This window comes from Leptonychotes weddellii, chromosome 3, assembly GCF_054177405.1.
Source record: "Leptonychotes weddellii isolate Sample4059 chromosome 3, ASM5417740v2, whole genome shotgun sequence".
Lineage (NCBI taxonomy): Eukaryota > Metazoa > Chordata > Mammalia > Carnivora > Phocidae > Leptonychotes > Leptonychotes weddellii.
Window position 1 is genome coordinate 66,311,017 of NC_138371.1, and position 22,507 is coordinate 66,333,523.

The 22,507-nt window shown below is 37.4% G+C and overlaps 1 protein-coding gene across 11 annotated transcripts in view; it reads right to left on the reverse strand.

The window, feature by feature from the left end:
• Positions 1-22,507, reverse strand: part of PKP4 (plakophilin 4) — a 235,978-nt gene that overhangs the window by 138,661 nt on the left and 74,810 nt on the right. Inside the window, exon 1 of one of the 11 annotated variants that reach the window (XM_081814396.1) lies at positions 21,249-22,417. The exons of the other annotated variants lie outside the window; for them this stretch is intronic. The gene's annotated coding sequence lies outside the window, so the exon portion shown is untranslated. Of the gene's footprint in view, positions 1-21,248; positions 22,418-22,507 lie in introns of those variants that run through there. 11 annotated transcript variants of the gene reach the window in all.

The following is a 22,507-nucleotide window of genomic DNA, read 5'->3' on the forward strand; positions in this document are numbered from 1 at the left end:
GCCTGGGTGGCTCAGTTGTTAAGCGTCCGCCTTCGGCTCAGGTCATCCTGAGATCGAGCCCCACATCGGGCTCCCTGCTCTGTGGGGGGGCCTGCTTCTCCCTCCCCCACTCCGCCTGCTTGTGTTCCCTCCCTCGCTGTGTCTCTCTCTGTCAAATAAATAAATAGAATCTTTAAAAAAAAAAAAAAGAAGGGTGCATGTATACATACACACACACACACACACACACACAATGGAATATTACTCAGCCATCAGAAAGGATGAATACTTACCATTTGCATCGACATGGATGGAACTGGAGGGTATTATGCTAAGTGAGATAAGTCAATCAGAGAACGACAATTATCATATGGTTTCACTCATATATGGAATATAAAAATCAGTGCAGAGGACCATTAGGGAAGGGAGGGAAAACTGAATGGGAAGAAATCAGAGGGAGACAAACCATGAGAGACTCTTAACTATGGGAAACAAACAGGGTTGCTGAAGGTGAGGTGGGTGGGAGGGATGAGTAACTTGGTAATGGGCATTAAGGAGGGCATGTGATGTGATGAGCACTGGGTGTTATAAGCAACTGATGAATTGTTGAACACTACCATCTGAAACTAATGGTGTACTCTGCGTTGGCTAATTGAATTTAAATAAAAACAAAACAAAATAAAATACTGGGCTATGTAGTTCAATCAGTCTCTACCTTCTTCCTCTGCTTAGTAATACATTAAAAGGAGAAAAAAAGTTGCTTATATTCAATTCCCAATTTGTCTGTGTAAAACAAATTTTATAGGAGGATAAAAGATGTTTTCCACCTGTAAAAAGCTAAAAGGTGTTTGAGCTAGTATCTGATGATTCTGTCAAAATCTTATATGCAGGGCCAGAGGGGAGAGGACACTGGCCTCCACCCTTCTACAAACAGAGAGCTAACAAATGGTGACTGCAGAATCTCACACTGAGCACTAGACCAATGAAAGCACTGATGTTAGCAGAGTAAATTCATCAAGGAAATGGATCCAGTGCTGGTGATGAATAATATATCCTGGGAGACATGGAGGTGTTATAGCGATACAGGAATATACTGCCAATGAGCCTTAACAAATCCAATATAGGTCTCTATGGATATCTTTGGACTGTGTTCCTTCCAAGAGCTCCATCTGGGAACCAAAAAGTAATACTGTTCAAAATTTTAGAACAGGTATTTGTACAGAGAGGCAAACAGCTAAGCAAATCACCTAGGTAGATAAGATCAAAGGTATCTGTATGCTTGCAAGCTGCAAAAAACACACCAGAGTGTTGAAATATTATGGCATATAGCATAGTCTGAAGGGTAACCAAAGTTTTTGCTCCATCTTGGAAATCATGGTCCAGAGATACTGGCTAGGACATTTTATACACAGAAAGTATCAGAGGGAAGAAAAGTAGACCTAAATTTTAGCTTATTCAAATTCATCTATGTATGTTAAACTAAGGGGGAGGGGAAAGTAGGATAAGTCACATACTGATTTGTCCCATTAATGTTAGTTTGGACTTAGATCACTTGGTTTAGATGGTCTATGCCAGGTTTTTCCACTATTCAGCTCTTATTTTCCCTTGGTAATTAATAATATTTTGTGGAGAGATAATTTGAGACTATGTAAATAGATCATGTAAATAATACCCTGCTTCTCATACTTACCTCCCAGTTTTAGCAGCCACTGGTGATCCTTGCCTGAAACAACTACTACTGTGGTGACTGCCAATGGTGCACCCCCACCCCCATTCAATCATTTTACGATTAATTTTTCACAAGCAGACATACTGGATGATTCTGAGGAAGACAGTCTATCAACCACACTCCATGAAATCCAGATCTGGTTTTTACTACCTCAAAGTAAGGCTGCCAGCCAGAGGAAGGCTGGACCAACCCCACTAAGAACCTCCACCAGAAGGAAACAGTCCCATCTGTCAAAATACCAGGTCTGGTATGTATTAAGTGCCCAGTGACTGCAAACATGTCATAGGAAAATTATAGGTAAATGAATGGGGTTGGGGTGGGGTTAATTTTCTTCTCTTTCCAAGGACACATCTACGTGCAGTTACAAGAGGTGTGTAAGTAGAACACGATGCATTCCTTGGATTAACCACATTTGTTGATCCAAACAAGCCCACAAAACCAAATATATCAACTCTTCACAACAGGCAAAGATGAGCCAATGAATTATTATGGTAAAAAAAAAAATAAAAGTCTAAAATATGGATGACTTCCAACCAAAGCACTCATCCCTGACAAGGATGCAGGTGTGGGGCCACTGAGAATTTTCCCTAAAACTCTGAAAAGTACTGCAATAAAACTTTAAAGGACTAAAAAGCAGAATACACCGACTCAAGTTTACTTTTCCGATGTGAAATAAAACATGATCATCCCCTGTAAAAGTACCTTTCTGGTAATACTGGACATGTAACATTTATGGAGTTGTATAACCTAAAGCAATTTCTTCAGCGTTAACACAGAGAAGCCAAATTCAAATATTAAATTTTTCTGCAGGGTTAAAGTTTTACTTATCCACCAATTTTGTTTCTTCCTAAGTAAATACGAATATAACTGTTTCAATCTTAAAATACTCCTGAAGCATAAGATGTTATTTCCATAATCTTGGCCCTCAAATAGACGAGTCAGGCTTGATTTTATTAAAACTACCAACACAGGCTTCTTTACGTTATTTCAGTAAAATCGTTTCCTATATAAAGTACTCCACAGTTAATCGTCTGAATCTCTGTCTGCCATCCAAAAGACTTTATCTGTAATTCCATCCGTGGCGGATTACATTGCACACATTCCTCTCCAAAAGAAAAATACATGTTAGGATGAACAAATCTAAAACAAAAACTTTATAACCAACAGCTTCACCCAGCCTCTGCTAGACTTGAATTCTGGCCCTGGAGCCTTGCTGGCTGACCTCTCCAGGGAACTCTGTTCTTCTACTCCTAGCCTATTAGGTCACCTTGCTCCTGTCTTTCACTCAAGCATTTGGTCAAAACTATTTATTGGGTGTCTGGTACCAAGCTGCACGCTGGAGGTTAAAAAAAAAAAAAAGTCTACCAAAGGATCTGTGCTTTGCTGAAGTTCAGTGTCTAGTTTAAGCTAAGTCATATGGGATTTTAAAAGAAAGTTAGTATTTTTTACCTTTAAAGCCAACTCTGTTGAAATATAACTTACATACAATAAAACACACCCATTTTAAAGGTGTATTTTGATGGGTTTTACTAAATGTACACAACAATGAACCACAACTCAAATCACATTTAATTCAGTCACACTCTGAACACTGCCTTAACTCCTTTGTAGGACTGCCCCTCCTCCTGCTCCTTGGCAATCGTGATTTGCTGTCATTATAGATGAATTTCGTCTGTTATAAAATTTTATGTAAATGGAATAAATGCACTGTGTACTTTTTTACGCTGACTTCTTTAACTCAGTTTATTTTTGAGACTTTATCCATGTTATATCAGTGATTTCTTTTTTGTTGTTGTTGAGCAGTATGAACATAAGATACTTTGCTTATTCATTCACCCACTGATAAAATTTTAATTTGGAGGTAGTGTAAATAATGGTGCCATGAACATTCATATATAAGTATTTATGTGGACATATTTCATTCATTCCCGGGTCACATCCAGGAGAATTGCTGGGTCATACGATAAGCATACAGGTAATTTCATAAGAAACTGTTAAGCTGTTTTCCAACATGGTTGTATCCATTTTACACCCGGTACCAGCAAAAAAAGTGTAATATCCACTTTAGGCACAGGTCATGCAAAAATAGGTGACAGACCAAATTTGGCTATAGTTTGTTGACTCCCATTCTGGAGTTTATACATATAAAATCATGACTTCTGTGAATCAAGACAATTTGACTTTTGCTTTCCTATCTGTGTGCCTCTTAATTCTTTTTCTTGCCTTACTACACTGGCTAAAATCTTAAAGTCGTTAGTGTTTCATCATTAAATTTATTAGCTTTAGGTTTTCCACAGATAGCCTTTATCTTAGTTTGTTGAAAGACTTCATTATAATTGGGTGTTGAAACTTACCAAATGTTCTTTCTTTATTGAGATAAAGGGGTTTTCTCCATCCTTCTATTAATGCGGTGAATTACATTGCTTAATTTTCAAATCCCAATCCAACCTTGCATTCTTGGGATAAACCACACTTGGTCATAATGAATGAACTTTTTATATATTGTTGGACCGGACTTATTAATATTTTGTAAAAGAGTTTTGCATTTATATTTATGCAAGATAGTGAGATTTGTAGTTTTCTTGTAATGCTTGCTGATTTTGCTCTAAGAGTAATGTTGCACATGCTATTTAAAAATTAAGATAATTTGGGGTTCTTAACTCTATTAATCTGCTTTTCTTCTTTCAAATATGCAAAGAAATACAAATTTGCATTTTACAAGCAGTACTCTGGATCAAATTCTTGAAACATACTTGCTACATATAAGTTACTACCTTAATTTAATACTTGATATTTTCCAAAGCATATTGTTTGTGCTCAATCACATGTAATATCTAGAATCCATCACATGAAATGAGTTCACAGTTCAAGACTGGCCAGACTCCAAAGGCTATTCTCTGAACTGCCATGCCATAGGTTACCTTGTCAGTAGGGAAGTTGGAATGCCAGGAAGTCACGTGTCTCTTCTAAAATCATTCACTGTACAGTGACAGAATGAGTAAATAAATAAATAAGTAAATAAATAAAAGCAGGCCATGGCTTACTCTAGCCTTGGGCTTTGTGATTCCAACTCATTTCTTACCTTTAACTACCAGAATTTTGATTTTTCAGCCATTATTACATTTTTCCATTTCTGCTCAGGCCTATTTTTTATACTGTCTATCCATAAATTATACCCCATTGGTTTTTTTTTTTTAAGATTTTATTTATTTATTTATTTATTTATCTGACACAGAGAGACAGAGAGACAAAGAGACAGAGAGCAAGCAGGGGGAATGGCAGGCAGGGGAGAAGCAGGCTTCTTGCTGAGCAAGGAGCCCGATGTGGGGCTCGATCCCAGAACCATGGGATCATGACCTGAGCTGAACCGACTGAGCCACCCAGGCACCCCTATATCCCACTGCTTTTTATTTATAACTTGTATCCCCCTCAATGTTCCCCATGCCATTTTTCTATGCCTATCTTCTATCCACCAAACTGCATTGCCTGAGAGGAAATCTTTTTTTAAAAGTGAAATTAGGTTAAATTTGATACCTCATTTAGGCTGCCTAATGCTACATTTTTTGGCTCATGCCCTATCTAGGCAGCTATCTGTCCCAACAAAAATTTCACTTTCCTTTCCTGTATACTGAGGTCAACAAAATTCCAAATATTTTGTGATTCTATAATAAAGGAAGATTCCCAAAGTATCAGGTTTAAATACGCAGTGCCTACTGTTTGCATCTAACCAACTTTACCTAAGTATTTCCTATTTGCAGGTTTCTCTGAATACAGTAATAAGAGACAGTTCTTATAAACTTTCAAGGAGAGTAAAGCAAAAATCTGGAGGAAAATGACATTTGAACAAAACTATATCAAAACGTAAACTGGGGCTGGGAGGACACCTTGGTGGCTCAGTCAGTTGAGTGTCTGAGTCTTGATTTCAGCTCAGGTCATGATCTCAGAGTCCTGAGATCGAGCTCCACATCAGGCTCTGTGCTGGGCATGGATCCTGCTTAAGATTCTCTTTCTCCCCCCACCCCCCGACCCAATCAAAAAACAAAACAAAAACAAAAACTGGGAAAGAACTTCATATAGCAAAGGAATCTAAAAAGACTGATATTTGAAATCTTATTATTCATTTAAGACCATTTAAAGTGTATCACAGAATTCTCTACTTAACCAAATTCAGTTCAAATAAATCCCAGAATAGTGGCACAAATTCAGTATACATTTAATAAATAATCTGACAGTTTAGTGCAGAGAGGTTGATGTGTAGTATCCAAATGTCAAAAGGTATTCCCGGTATAAATGACTAGAGATATCAATTTAATCTGAGTTTACAGTTCATTTTTTTCAAGATTAAAACCAGCAAGAATAATCCGGTATCTACCTCAACCAAAAATATGCTTCTAAGTTGAAATACTGTCAAAGGTATCACATATAAACCCTTCTTGATCATGTGAGAAACTATATGCAGGAGAAATTGAGTCCTGGGAATTACATGAAGAAAGCAATCATATTTCTTGGCATCTATGAAGAGATTTTACCTTCAAAGAATTTTTATAAACATTAATTAAATCATATAATGCAGCTATAAAATCTCATCAGCAGTTAAAGACAGGAAAAACTACAGTACCAGGTTTGAATCAAACATGATCCTAGGTAGTAAATTTGTGCATGCCACACACACATACATACACATAAATATATATAAATGAATAGCTATTAATTGTTCATGGATATGATGATGAACTATTGGAGGTGGGTTTAAATAAATATGAAGACTATAAACTGAATGCAGGTATAATTAGGAAAATCTTCACTTCTGCATATGCTTAGACACCGTAATAGTTGTGTTGTTACTATAAAAAGCATTTAAACTCATGAGATTTTATCAGTGCTCTGCAATGTGTAGCAAGGGCACTCGCCCACCATCAGCTTACAACTTAAAAGAACAGACTCACCCATACCTTAAATTTTAAAAACTTTCCTCCACCTCCCTTTCTTTGAACAAACAATAGGAAACAATGCTGCTGGTAGGGTTGTAGGAAGAGCAAAAAGGACAAAACTAAGGAAGCAGGAAAAGGAAACAGCTGTTAAAGTAAGGGAATATAGAGGGAGAGTGAGGAGGCCCAGGTGTCTGGTGATGAAGCCAAGCCTCCAAAGGGAGAAGCTGATCAGAAGTAATTCTCAACTGTCTTGTACCCTGTGGCTCCCAAATAAATGTGGAAGCTAAGTCTGCTCTCTTTCATGCTCTGAACTGAAGACTACAAATGCTGGAACTCTGGGTGCCCAATAACACTGTGTATTTGTGTGCAGAGGAGAGAACTAGATCCTGGTCCTTTGAATGAAAAGCCTTGAGGGTAGAAGGCACTGAGTGGGACAGCTGAGTTTCATTCATTAAGCTCCAGCTTCCTTAAATGCCGGAATGACTGTTACCATTCCGTTTCCACTTGCAGGTAAAGAGGGCTTTCTCTTGACATGGTTGCTGCTGTCCTGAAGTGCCAACAGATGATGAATGTGAGCTTGTCTGACATTTAGTTATATATGGAAAATAGATGTGTATATACTGACTTGGATGGATGACTGCATGTGAATACAGAACCTTTTGGCTTCTGGTGGCACGTTCAATTCAAACCACATTCACTAATCAGAGCAAAAGGAATCGCCAATCAAAACAAATTCTTCATTGCTGTCACTGTTTCCTTTATGCAGCCTACATATCAATGGAATGAAACAAACACAACATAACCAGGACTTTTTAAAATTAAGCTGGGGGTGGGTGGTGAGAGTTGAATAAGAGAATATTTATGGCAGAGAGAACCAAATTAAGATTTCTAACTTGAAAATATTTGAGGCCTATATTAATCATTATTTCTTAGTCCACAATGCTATATTATACTACTTCCTAAATGGAAATAACTTTGTTATTTTGCTGACTGTAACAATATCCTAACAATGTTTTAGAACAATAATTTTTACAACTTAAGACGATTTCTGCATACTTTTATTCTCATGAGTCTCATAAATGCCCTCATGCAGTAGGCAGTCAACGAATTACTCTTACCCCATCATCCAACAGACAGACTGAAGCTTGGAAACACTACATGGCCTGGCTAGAGTCACACAACTACAAAGTGGTTTTGCTTCAACTAAGTATGGCTCCCCTGAACCCTCGCCAAGAGCATAAGCTCAGAAAATGGTGGTGGAATGGGGGTGGAGGGACAAGGAGGAAGAGTCCTGCTAACTGCTTATGAATTGTGTGACCATGAGCAGCAACTCAACCCATTTACACCTCAGTTCCCTCATATTTAAAATGAAATAATCCCTATAATGCGTAAATTATAGGGCCATGGGGAATTAAATCAGGCACTCACTTGCATAGTGCCTGACCCATAGTAAGTGCTTAGTAAGCAATAATTATATTTCTATCAATAAAATCCTACCCTGCCTATTGGTGAGGATAACTAGATGGGTAGAACTAATCTAGTCCCTCAGTGCTGTTTTCCCTAGTTACGGCCTTCTAATGCATTGTTCTGTAAAACTAGTTATTTGGATCCTTTGTACTAGGTAATCATTTTTCATTTCTCTGTCATCTTTTTTTTAAGATTTTATTTATTTGAGACAGAGAGAATGAGAGACAGAGAGCATGAGAGGGAGGAGGGTCAGAGGGAGAAGCAGACTCCCCGCCGAGCAGGGAGCCCGATGCGGGACTCGATCCCGGGACTCCAGGATCATGACCTGAGCCGAAGGCAGTCGCTTAACCAACTGAGCCACCCAGGCGCCCACATTTCTCTGTCATCTTTGACTAAAAAGCTGTTGACAGGATTAAAACTTCTGGATATCCAAAGCTTATCCTTCAAATGCCAATTTGTTTTCTAATTTCAAATATTCCTAAGGTATTATACTTCTTCCTAACTTGTTAAATAGAATACATAGAAGACACACAATTTTCTTGATAACTGAGAGCATCGCTATGAAAACTCACAACCAGATGAAGACATCATTAATCTCTGGACATACCTGTAAGCTGTTCTGTCTCCTTTCTTGACTTAGGAATGTCAGCTGGGGCTACCTACCACTGTTCCCCTTCTAATTTTGATCTCCACTCTTTCTTGTTCCTGACAGTGGGTCCCTCTCCTCACCACCCCTTTCCCCAACCCTTAGCCAAATTTGCACATCTAAAACATATTCTACAAAAATACAAAGATAACCAAATTATATATTTTAAAATTAGAATGAATGAGGTTGAAGGTTAGGGCCTAAAGAGCAAAGTATAGGATGCATGTAGTTATTCAGAGACATTTTCATTGTAATTTTTAGTATGTTTCAAAGGGCTGAAGTTGCCAATAGCCTGACATCCAAACAAATGCATGGGTGTGTGCATAAGTGGTGGGTGTGTGCATGTGTATGTGTGCACATGCAGTATGTGGATGTACTGGGTATTTGAGGATAGTTGCTATTCAAAATATTTTTAAGTATTTTATTTTACAGTTTTGAGTATATAGATTAAAAATTGGAAATTTTTAATTAAAAAATGAAATATGATTTAGTCAACAAATGTTTGAGTATTGTACTTACCATGTGCTAGGCACTATTCTAGGTACTGGGAATAAAAAGTTGAATAAAATAATTTTCCTATTCTTATGGATTAAAATGTTTGAATTAGACAACTTGTTTTCTTTTTTTTTTTAAGATTTTATTTGTCAGAGAGAGAGCGAGAGAGCGAGAGAGCACAAGCAGGGGGAGTGGCAGGCAGAGGGAGAAGCAGGCTCCTCATTGAGCAAGGAGACCGATGCAGGACTCGATCCCAAGACTTTGGGATCATGACCTGAGCCAAAGGCAGACGCTCAACCGACTGAGCCACCCAGGGGTCCCGACTTCTGTTTTCTTAAAAGCAAATTGCTTTAGTTGAGATTATACTCCGAAATTTACTCATTTCCAATTATAAATTGTAAAGGAAAAAGTTTTCAAATAATGGGGGAATTACCAGCATTCAACATGCTTACAAATATAACTTGAGACTCTGAGTTCTCTGGAGAGAACTTCATAAAAAAAATTTAAGGTGCTGGGGTAATACAATGATTTTTCCAAATATAAGGAGTGAGAAGTAAAGAAATAGAAACAAAGGGGCGCCTGGGTGGCTCAGCTGGTTAAGCGACTGCCTTCGGCTCAGGTCATGATCCTGGAGTCCCAGGATCGAGTCCCACATTGGGATCCCTGCTCAGCAGGGAGTCTGCTTCTCCCTCTGACCCTCCCCCCTCTCGTGTTCTCTCTCTCATTCTCTCTCAAAAAATAAATAAAATCTTAAAAAAAAAAAGAAATAGAAACAAAACATTTAGGATCTCACAGGAACATTAATTATCATACTGGGCATATTCAGCAATTTACATTACTATTATATTCAAGATGGTAATAGCATGTATAGGGGCCCAGGGCAGGCCACCCCAAAATGTGGCACAATGGCATATTGATCATTCTGAATTGAAGCTACTTGGGAAACAGTGTAAGGATACTCAGACTCTTCTCTGCCCCCTGGAAGCAGGAAACAAGTCTTCCATATGAAAAGTACCACCCCTGTACTAAGAAGTAAAAGTTGTGAAAGCTGTAGAAATATACCTTGTTACGTTTTTTTACTAATCTACTACATCTCAGCCCAAATTCCACTTAGAATTCCTTACTAATTAAAGCTCCCAAGCATCTGCCTTCTTTATCCTGTCAGTTCCTCACTACTTAATATCTCTTTGTTTAAAATGTATAAAAACTGCCTGCCTTGGTTATTCCTTTGGGTCTCAATTTCATTATTGGGCCTCCATGCACATGTAATAAAACTGGGTTTTTCTCCTATTAATCTGTCTCATGTCAATTTAATTCCTAAGCCAGCTGGAAGAACCTTGATGAAAAAAAGGGAAAACTTTTTCCTCCCCTACATGTGAAAAGCTCAATATGAGAATGTTTTTTAAAAATTTAATTTCCATTATCATTTTACAAGATGGCAATATCCTGAAAAGTTCAGTATGAGGATTTTAAAAAATTTAAGCAGTATTTACAGGAGAGATGAACTTGAAGAAGAATTTTAAAATAAAAACTTACTGAGAACACAAGGGAACCAAATTTTATTCTAGTTTTCATAGCACCTCTTTGTTACAAATGTTAAATAGAAAAACAAAATCATCTTTCAAGAAATACATAAATCAGTGTAATGATTCTGATTCTGGTCCTTTATGGACCTACCATGAAGCATCCAGTATAGCACAGCCCAGTCTAATGCTAACCCAAAGGAGGGTACAGTAAGGCAGGTTGAAAAGAGCTGAGGAGCAACAAGGCCTAGGTACCAGGGCACCCACCTTCTTCCCAAGAAGACTGATGGTTGTTAATAATCATTTTTGACGATCTCATTGTTGCTCAACTGGAGCATGCATTCCCAGCTTTGGGGACTGCTTGCTGAAGAACAAGCCTTGTCTAGACTGTGTTCTCCAAAAGAAATGTGTGTATGTTCCCCTGGTTCTTTACCCCTACCTGTCAGCCAAGTCCTAAATGAGAACTGGCAGCTACCTCAGGCCCAGAGAAGGCAACCGTGTGGCACTGTTGCCTTGGCTAACTCTGGACCGTTACTCTCTGGAATGTTTCATGAAGGAGATTCTATTCCACCTTGTTTAGGCCACACTATTATATTGTCTCATTACAGCAGCTAAACCGGAAGCCCAAGGAACACACATTTATGACAGAGCTGACTACCTGCCTCAACTCCGATTCTGAACACCTTTATTGGGTTGTAAGCCTCTTCACTGGATTGTGCATCTGGAGGGCTGGGATCATGTCCCCTATTTCAGTCTAATACAGGGCTCATTGAAGGAGGGGAGGGGCAGAAAAATGAAGTAAGTTCAAGCTGTAGGCTTTAGGGTCAGTCTCCTGGAATTGAATCTTTTGTCAGTCTCTGGATTCTAACCAGATTGGTGAACGTGAGCAAGTTCAGTCATCAAGCAAATATCAGTTGAGTACCTATTATGCAGCAGGTCCCATTCTAGGAACAAAGGATTCTGCTATGGATGATGGTGTTAACATTCTGGAGGACTTGTGTTCCACAAGCTCTCTTATGACTCAGCTTCCTCATCTGTAAACCAGGGATAATAATAGCAACAGACTTACCAGAGGACAGTTGTTGAGGATTACATGAGATGATACGTACAAAGTATTTAACATCATGCACATTAGCACTCAATAAATATTAACGATAATTAGGAACCGTCAGTAATTTGTGCTTGGTGTATAGATAACTAAATGCCACAGCATCAGAGCACGATATTTTTTTTTTTTTTTAGGAGAGCACTGTTCTTTAGCCCTCAGTAAGAAACACACTGCTGTGTCCAATCAGAGTTCGGTATTCATTTCATTTGTATTGTTTTACCTTTTCTTATTTCTGCCATCTGGTAGGAATTGCGGATATATCTTACAAAGATTTATGAATATAATATGTCACAGTGCATGTGTGACTTAATATTAAAAACTGAAAATATTAAACACTTCCAAGAAATAATTCCTCTGGATTCTTTTCAATAGGATAGGTTGGGAGTCTTCTTCAAGGGGTTCAAAACAGAACATTACCCATCTCCCTGTGATGATGTTAATACCTGGGCACACCAGATTGCTTGAGCACATCATCCTGCACTGTGAATCAGAACCTACTGCTTCTACCCAGTCACAGCTCATATTCTCCAAACAATTAATGGCTTCTCAGATCCAACAGAGAGCTCTTGTGGAATAACCGTATTGCATCATTTTAGATGACAAAATGTTCAAATGCGTATCAGGTAAGGAGGAGTCCTAAGGTAGGTTCTAACAGAGAAAAAATGGGGATTTTCTCAACTCATCAAACAAAACTGGAAGATTGGGAGTTAAAGACTTCTGGTAGATAAAGATGGAAAATAAATTTAATGCTCTATAGGAAATAAAGAGCAACAGAGTAAACAATACTCCACACTGGGTGGGTGGCTTCATTTTGTTATAACAATTTCAAGAGCAATTAGATTTGAATGTCAGATTTATCACTAAAAGCCCCCCAAAAGAGAAGGCATCATTATTCATGAAACACCTAAACTAGCTCTGCTTCTAAAGAGGGACTTGACCAGCTATTAAGTACCAAGCATTATCAGCATTTTAAATACACATCCAACAAACTATACATTATTATTGTAATTTTACAGAGGAATAAACAGGCTATGAGAGGTTAAGGGGCCTGCCCAATACCATAAAGTTATCTGTGGGAGTCTGGACTTGAAGCCAGGTTGGTCGGACATCAATGCCTCCATTCTTCCCACCATACCGAAAGGAATTTTAAAACTACTGAACTAGAAGAGTACAGTGAAATTCTATTAAGAGTTCACTGATGAGTTAGGATTATCAGATTATTACCATAAATAACAATGAAGGTAACCTCATACCATATTCACTATGGTACAGTGATGTCCTCAGGACAAAATGAAGCTCCCAGGGCTCTGTGTGCCTCTTCTAGAGGATCCTAGGAGTGGGCTGGCAGGCTGGTTAGCTGGGAGGATGCCCTGGCTGATGGGCTGATCATGATCAGCCTACCCAGGAGCACCTTCCAAAACATCCAACTGAAGGTAATGGGAGGGACCTGTGCTTTCTTAGCTCAGTTCTCCTTGCTGGTACCCCCTACCCAACTCCCTGGCCCAGGCTCTCAGGTGGCCGTTTGACATTTTTTGGAGTGATCAAGGTGCTTGTAATAGTGAACGTGGTTTCCTCAAGACATTTAAAAACCTACTTAGGGCGTCAAAATGCTAGCTGAAACAGCCACAGAATAGCAAATGGATCTTGTGCTTTGCAATATTTTGTGGCCAATCTACTCATTTTTTTTGTGCACTTCTATCTGCCTGGGATAAAGGACTCTGAAATTGGGTTGTTATTTTTCAGACACAAGAACTATATTGGATATGGCTCCATATTTTTTGCATAGTTCTAGTCATAAGACAGTCCCAATTACTACATTTACCTTTTTGTGTAGGAATATATCAGAAAGGAACATTTAGAGTACACCAGTGTGAGTTCTGCTAATCAAATAAATCAGTCCAGGTGATTACAAGTGGCTTTGGACTGCATTCAGGTTATGGAAGGTGAGAACAGACTAGGGGTATATACCATCAAGCAGTGACAAATTCTCAACTTCTTTGTAAAAGCACAGTGTTTCTTCAGGTTTAGACATGACTCACTAAAGCTACATTTTCAATGAAATATAGCTGGAAGCATTTAAAAGCTAGAAAATATAATCATGTCAGTACAGATGATCCCCACCCCCCCACAAAAATGCATGACATCATTTCAAGATGTAGTCAGTCTGCTGTCATTAGGCTATTGGGTTGGACGGACTGATACCTATCTGTACATGCAGAAGAACCCAAAGTGTAATGTGATTCTGGTTCAGATGCAAGGACCACCATTACACTTTAGAAAACAAACATCCATTTCTGAACAATCTCTTTTCACTACTGATTTCCTGCAGAATTTATTTTTCTAATAGCAAGGAAAAAATAATCAGGCACAATCTATCATAAACATGTCATGAAAAAACTATTTACTCTGGATATGCCCTTCCTACACTGTTTTTTGGGGAGGGGTTCTTACTTACTTCCTCACTTTTCCTATATAATTAATGTGAGTCTGATGTGCACTAGTGTATTTGTGTTTTGTTCCCTACTTCTTTTCCATAAACACTCAAACATTTTCAACAATATGTATTCTACAAGCACTGAGAGCTGATTAGTACCAGACACTATTCTAAGCTCTGGAATACAGTGGAAAGCATCCTTGGAATTTATATCCTGGAGGGGGGAAGTCCAAAAAAATGGGTATTTATCACACTTCTCTACATCTTCCTTCTTTTACTTAATGATACTTAGTAGAATTCCCTCCAAGGCAACTGGTAAAGATTTATCAGAGGGATTTCTTAATGAGATTTCTAAATATACTCTAAAGATGGCTGCAAAGAGTTGAACTTGCAAAATTATTTTAAGATGACACAACCCATATCTCCATAGATCTAGACAGACACCGGCCCCTCCCATTAGCTTCATCAGAATGATGACATAAGGGCCCTTAGGCATGTAAGCTCTGCCTACTCCTTCGCTTGGAATCCTTTTCATGGGCTAAGTCTTAGCATAGGCCCATCACTCTGAGTATTCCTCATTCTGGATCCAGGTCCCCCTAAGTGGCCCCTGGGTTGGAATATGTTGCTTCCACAACCATTCTATCATCTCAAGGATAACAACTGTAGTGAATGTTTATTGAGTACTTACTATTTTAATAAGATTGGAACCATTATGAGGACATAGGAGCCTTCACCCAAAGTTCAAAGTCACACAGCATAGCCAGGGGTAGAAGTGGGAGCGCCTATCTTAACCATTGCCATGATACCCTTCTGGATCTGAAGAATGAAAGTCATACAAAATTTTCCATTTCAACCATGGTTCATCTGACAAGTTTTCTGTATCTTTCAACCTATATAAATGTCTGTTCTTTCCTTCTCTGTCAACCAAAGACTGTAGTAACATTTTATTGTAATTTTTATAAAGGCTTTCTACCTCTTAGGTCATATTATTTTGCAGCTTTAGAATTTTTACTAAGCACTACATGTGTTTTTATAAGAAATTTAGAAAATACACAGGGAAAAGCATACCTCCTTAAGAGTATCTCCTGTACTACTGAGTGCACATGTATACATACATAAATATGTATTTCTACAGAAGACTCTACACATATAGTTAGATAACTTATGTTTTCATTTGTATTGTGAACACCCCCATGTCATTAAAAATTCTTTAAAAATGTGATTTTTAATGGCTGTGCAAAACCCATCAAATACATAATTTTTTCTGTAATCTTTCTCCTCATGTTGGGCAGTTAGGTTGTTGCCAAGTTTTAGATATTAGAAACATCACTGTGATTAACATCTTTGTGTTAACAGTAAATATTTCTTTAGATTGGATCCCTAGAATTACAATTACTGAACCAAAGATGCAACCATTTTTAAGGCCTTTACTACAGATCATTAAAGTGCTTTCCAAAATGGTTGTGCCAATTTATTCTCACCAATACTACATGAAATTGCCAACATCACAACACTCACACTGTTTTATCTCTGATTTAATAGTTGCCAATATAATGCAGATATATTCCCATTAATTTAATTCATATTTCTGTGATTACTACTGAGTTAAGAATATTATTTCATGTGCATATTGGTCCTTTATATTCCTTCTTTTGCCAATTATCTGTTAATACCAAATACCCCTCTTTTCCTTACTCATTTGTAATTACACAGATTACATTCATTTTATTCATTCATTCAACAGGTATCTGCTAAACTCCTGCTGCTTACCTTGTCCGGTGCTAAGGATACAAATCCTATTCTTTGTAGTCCAGAACACCTTTGGGAATTTCCTTTAAGACCTTTACTAAGTGAGTATATATCTTAACATAAGATCACATTACCAATGTTGATATTTTAAGCACAATTAAAATAATACTCCAAGAAAGACGATAACATGAATAGAAATTTGTTCCCAGCTCAAACTGAAGATTTCTCGTTTTTTTTTTTTTTTTTTTGTCTTTACAAATTCAATAAGCCAACAAACCATGACTTAAGTCATTCAATATAAGTTTACAGGTTGCAAAACATCACATGTGCTGAGACAAATGAAAAATGCCACTGAATTCCTAAATCAAACTCTGTACTGACAGGGCATTCTCCCTGTGGAGTGTCTAAAACATGTAAGCAGTTTAGCTGCTATTACCAAAAGTGAATCAGAATTTTAACAATGGCCAATAGTGGTGGTCACCAGAGTAACATATCCATCCATCCAAGGAGTATGTATGTAGCTTGTGGACCAGAAGAAGCAGGAGAGCACAGGAGAATAACTGCAAAATTTAACTGATAAATCCTTGGTTTGGAGTCTTAATTGAGTAAAGAAGATGCACTAGTTATTTTATAACATGAATTTCTTATTCGTGAGTCTTAAATTTGGTTACTTCCTGAAGAAAACACATCTTCAATTATCAAAAAGGATACGAGGGTACAAGGGTGAATATATCTCATGAGATCCTGAATATCTGAGAATATCCTTTTAATTCTTCACACGCCTGCCCGGCTAGCTCAGTCGGTAGAGCATGGGACTCTTAATTCTTCACATATCAGACGATTTAGCTGGATGTAAAACTCTTGGATTACAAGCATTTTTCCTTCAACACTCTAAACACACTGTTCTATGTTCTTATATCTACTGTTTCAGCAAAGCTAGATCTCAGTCTGATTTTATCTTCTGCAGATAAATCATTTATTTTATCTGGATTCTTGTAGTTTTCTTCTCCTGTATCTTTGTAAATATAAAATTTTGTCAAGGTTATTCCTAGACCGGTCTCTTTTCCATAGGTGATGCCTGGAATGTTATGACCCCTTCAAATCTGTACACTCACAGCTTTACTTTCTGCTTAGAAAAAAATGTTTTAAAATTATATTTACGTACTGCTTCTGTTCTAGCTACTATAAAATCTTTCTTGAGAACATTCACAATGCTTATGTTAGATTCATTTTCTGTAGCCTCCATGTCTAGTAACATTTATCATATCCTTTTTTTCTTTTCCTTTCCTTCATATTCCAAGATAACTTCTCAACTAATCTTGTGAATGGTTCATTTTTCTTCTGTATCCATTCTTCTTTATTGACTCCACTGCAGATTTTAATTGTCTAGTAAGTATCTCTGTACCATAACTGCCTAGATATGAATACCAGATTCCCTCCTAATTCACTGGGTAAGTTTAGGCAAGTTAATCAACTTTCCCGAGTTTCAGTTTCCCTGTAAGTAGGGGCAATAATAACAACTATTTGAATAATTCAGGGTTTTAGGTTCAAAGCAACAGAAAATGCCGTGGCTAATTTAAGGATTAAAAACAATTTACTGAAACAATTTACCTGTATCATTTAAAACTATATATTTTCCCATCAAGTCTATTAAGGTGGGAAAATGCATGGAATAAAGAAATTTGGATCAGATGTTCCGTGGCCAAAAAAATGGAGATCTTCAAAGCATTAACTCATAAAGTTGTGATAAGGAACACTGGAGATCATCCATGTAAAGCACCTAGCACAATGCCTGGCACATGATAATAATGTTAGCTATTAGTCTCCTAATAGATTTCTACTCCATAGAGTTCACTGATTCTTATATCCTATCCTTATGATAAAATCTTTTCCAAAGTAATCATTTGTTTCCAGTAGTAGTGGTGGTAGCAATGATGATGGTAGGGAGAGAAGAAAACAGCAGTCTGGCTGTACTAAAAAGCAGCAAACCCAGTAAAGCAATGGGGGATCGGTCTTTGTGATCACAAAGGCAGACCTGGCATAGATAATCCACTGACCATTCTTCTCCATCCTTTCTACTGGCCTTACAACAGAACTCTCCAACTCTGACAATAGGGTGAATGTCTTCATAGTTTTTAATGGGGAATCAAAAGAAGTTTTATCAAGGGTTCAGAAATTTAAAAAAATTCAACCAAATAAAATAGTTACACATCTGTAAAATGTTTTGCTTACTCTGTAGTGCAAATCAAATAAGCTACATGTAACAGCATTCGATTCAGTACGCATAGTTATACAAATCTAAGTTTCCTATTCTTACCTACAGACCAGCAAATCTTCTCATCAGCAGCTTAAAATAATGCCAACAGCAGCAATTACTAAGATACATTTTTCTACAAAATAATTTAATAAGAATCCACTTTTTCATTATACTTTGCTAAATGAAATAAGAGAAAAATTAAGATCCTGCTGTGAAGCACTTACATTATGTAAAGAAAACAATATTCACCTTATTAAGAAACAAATGAGAAAATGGGACAATGGAAAAACTCCAGCAAGCTTCTCCCCTTACAACAGCTTTAAAGCAAGAAACATATAAGGCAGCTAAGGTCATGAATGAAAAAAAGGAGGTGCCAATTTACTCTGCACTTGGGCAAAGCAGGTTTACTCTTTATTTTTTAAATAAAACAATTGAAAATACTTGCAAAGGGGAGAACTGTTTTTATGAACAGAACAACTTTATGATGGAAAGGAATTTCTAAAGGAAAAACAGAATGCAGAAATGCTAAGTATGAAGGAAATAGTAAGCCTTAATTCCCCTAGAATAGCGTAATAGAAGGCCCTTTGCAGTGACTAAGGACCTTTATTCTGATTTAGGGTTTAGGAATGATTTGAGGAGAACTTGCAAATCAGATATATTTCCATTACAGAGGATGATACCACAGGATGAATATTTTCTGATGTCATGCTGCTGCATAGGAATTTTCATATGTAAAAGTCTGCAAATTAAAATACAAATTAAAGAGCCTATACATTGAAAAATGCCTTGAGCTCCAATTTTTAAAGAAAAACTACATTTTTTTTTTTTAAAGATTTATTTATTTATTTGAGAGAGCGAGAATGAGAGAGTACATGAGAGGGGGGGAGGGTTAGAGGGAGAAGCAGGCTCCTCACTGAGCAGGGAGCCCGACGCAGGACTCGATCCAGGGATTCCAAGATCATGACCTGAGCCGAAGGCAGTTGCTTAACCAACTGAGCCACCCAGGCGCCCCGAAAAACTACATTTTCTTTCAAGAGCCAAGAGATTTCAATTCTAAGAAAACTATCTTTCAATTTATGATAGCCACATTTATATCTGAAATAGGATTTATATAGAATTTAACTGTAAAACATGCATTTATCTTCAAGTTTCAATAATGTGCTTGTTCAAAGTGTTTGCAGACTGTTTCTATTACATGCAACCCCTGCATTAAGGTCTGAGTACATAAAAACTCGTAAGACTCTATAAGCTAAGACAGAGATTTGTCTTCAAACTACTTGAAAAAAAACAAGCCTTAGGAATATCTAAAATGAAATAATCATAACCTAAATTACTTTGCTGACATACAAGCAGATCCAATCACTTTGGAAACAATACATTCATAATATATAAACAGATACAGTAAGACCATATGGACCCATTTCTGCCAAAGTAACAAAAATGGCAATTGAGAAATTGAAAGCACTTTCACATGAAGACAGACTGTTTTGCTATAGCTATGGAGTAAGCGCAGGGTTAGACCTTAGGGAAAAAGAATGTTTCTAAAATATTTTTCTCTACAGAAATGATTCTAAAAAGAAAAACGATCACACAGTGTAGGGAATTCAATGCTGAATGATCCTGTCACCCATTTAATCTCACCAACTCAGCAGTCAGTCATTTCAACTTTAATAGCATAAAGTTTGCATGTACAGGGGAGAAATTATATCCTATATTCATAGTTTAACTCTGAACAGGAATTGTTATTCAACTGACAAGGAAATGATTATTTTAAACATACAAAGTCAGGCTTAACTTTAAGTGTTAATAAAGGAAAAATACTCTATTACTTTCAAATGTAAACAAAAGGTAATGCTAATTCAAAGGCAAAAATTGAAGTTAAAAATGCCTAAGTTAGCAAATTTATATAAAACTGATACGATATAATACATATCTATAGCCTGCTTAAATAAAAAAAAGGGGCCAAAGTACACATCCTTGGATTTTGTGGTTCCATTAATGAATATTCATACTGTGCCAATTACTTCACATTAAAGTATACAATATGGTTTGTGCCTCTGCATTCTTCTGAGGGTGGAAACTATACGTAAGAGATCACCTTTGTAGGCCTCCTTACCATTCCTCCCCTCCCTTTCCTGGATAGAGTGCTTTGTTCAAAGTAGGCCTTCAATCAGTATTTTTTATTTAGTTAAAAGCAAGCACTAAAGCTAAGTACAGCAGGATCGTAAGCATTTTTACATTCCCAGTTCATTAGCCCAATAAATATTTTTGGGCACCTACTATGTATTTCATATCTGCATATGTGATCTAGCTATGTGTGAAAAGCCAGATGGAGTCTGTTCAAATTCCTGGAATTGAAGAGCTCTTCAAAACAAAACAAAACACACTAAAACAAAACAAATAAACAAAACCTAGAGTCTTAATAAACCTAAAAAGATGTCTCCAACTGAATCAAACAGAACAAATACGCAGCTATTTGGGATGTACTTCTGGGACCTGTACGACTGGGCAACTTTGCTAACACGTCCAGCTGATCATTTATCAGGCTATCACAAAACATATATACTTGTTGCTAGCTAAGTTGGCAGTCTAATTTTTTATGTTGCGAGGACAATTTTTTTGCATACACTCACATACTGAATAAACCTGTTGGTCATACTCTATTGTATTCCTTAACCACAGAGATACCTGAAATGGAGGATACCCTACACCATGAACACAGGGAACATTCTGAGCACAACACACACAACTGAAAAGGACCGATCTGAGAACGAGTGGCAGGATTCAAAATTTTTGAATCCAGGCCAAATAGTGTCACAAGAGCTCTGCCACTTGACCTCATGTTGAACCACGTTTCCATAATATTAAGGAGGTAAAGCTGTAAAATTTGATGATCCCACAGAAATCACTAAGAAAAGATCCAATCTTACCTCATGTTTGATGATGCAGTTCAGGCATGGAAGACTTCATTATATGTTACATGGTAATTACAATTGCCAGGATAATTCAGTTACCAGTAGGAAAAATGACTAAGTTACTAACAGGAAAAAGTCGAAGTTTTAGGCATTGTACTTATAGTGCTTTTAGCTAAGCACAAAACTATGCTTGTTTACAGTTGAAATAAAAATTCCGTCTTCTGCATGTGGTTGAGGTGTGTCAGAGAGAATGATTTCATTGTAAATAAACTTAGGGGCCAAATAAAAGGAAGCTGCAAAGGCAGGTGCACAACAGTTGAGTTGTTTCAGTTTCGGAGGAATAAAGTAAATAATTGCACTGGAATTTGTTCAGTTCTGGGCATTCTGCCATACAGGAAGGGTGTGTAATTACTGAAGCTAACATATCCATGCAAAAATGAAGTAATATCAATAGGGCACAGTTGGTTCCAAAGTTCCTTATTCTATCTTCAAAAATTAAGGATCTTTAATGACTCTCATTTCACTCTTTGATATTTAAGTTTCACTTAAGTTAATACGGCTACACTGAAGGTAGAATTGAAATTTTCACCGAAGTCAGAAAATACTATCTTGAGGCTTCTCTCTGAGAGCCTTACAAGTAAAGAACATTGCAATTTTCACTCATCAAAGATAACAAAAGAAGTATATACAGTACCTAATTTAGGACTTCACCAGAGTAAGAAAAGTATATGTAAAATGATTTGGTTTTACCAAATCTATCCTGCGCTTATGATTTCATGCTATCTGGATTGGCCTCAACCTTAAATGTGGTTTCCAAACTTCTTAAATCAGAAGCCAAAAATGAGAGTGCAGTTTGTGAGGGAACAGCAGAATGTAAGTTAAAGTGCCTGCGTATGGCCAAGTTCATATAGAGATTTCAACTATGCAAGCAATTTTATAACAGAAGATAAAAGAGCATAATAAATATTACATGTGATTCTACAAAACACAAATCAACTTGCATCCTATATAGACCCATGAAATATGCTTGTTAACCCTATGATTGGCCATATATGGTCTTTTAAAGAATTTCTATAGTCCAGATCACATCCTATCAGTTATAAAAACTACACTATGGGGTGCCTGGGTGGCTCAGTCGTTGAGCGTCTGCCTTTGGCTTGGGTCGTGGTCCCGGGGTCCTGGGATCGAGTCCCGCATCGGGCTCCCTGCTCTGCGGGAGGCCTGCTTCTCCCTCTCCCGCTCCCCCTGCTTGTGTTCCCTCTCTTGCTGTCTCT